The 311-nt window shown below is 51.4% G+C and overlaps 1 protein-coding gene across 5 annotated transcripts in view; it reads right to left on the minus strand.

Annotated features, from left to right (window-relative positions):
- Positions 1-311, minus strand: part of LOC102677765 (four and a half LIM domains protein 2) — a 68,050-nt gene that overhangs the window by 14,304 nt on the left and 53,435 nt on the right. The window lies entirely within an intron of this gene.

The raw sequence follows: 311 nt of genomic DNA on the forward strand, positions 1-311 counted from the left end.
TATCGACATCATCAGCCCCATCTCGAACCAATTGTCATCGAGGAACGATCGCCTAGCTTTCGTATATATCACCAATTTGTCTCGACTCGACACGAAGACACGTCATAGATAATGAATCGGTCGAGGCTGTCATTCCTCCCGTCGAGCAACCTCCTTGAGATCATGTACGCAGAAGGTAGAAGGAATCCAGGCTCGATTCACAGGAGGAGAATCGTAACGGTCGAAGGGGACGTAGCGTAGAGGAGATCCTCGAGCTCGAGAAGGGTAGGGAATCTCGGTGGCGCGCGGTTCAGATCCATGAATACGAGGAG

This window comes from Apis dorsata, unplaced genomic scaffold (assembly GCF_000469605.1).
Source record: "Apis dorsata unplaced genomic scaffold, Apis dorsata 1.3 scaffold_618, whole genome shotgun sequence".
Classification (NCBI taxonomy): domain Eukaryota; kingdom Metazoa; phylum Arthropoda; class Insecta; order Hymenoptera; family Apidae; genus Apis; species Apis dorsata.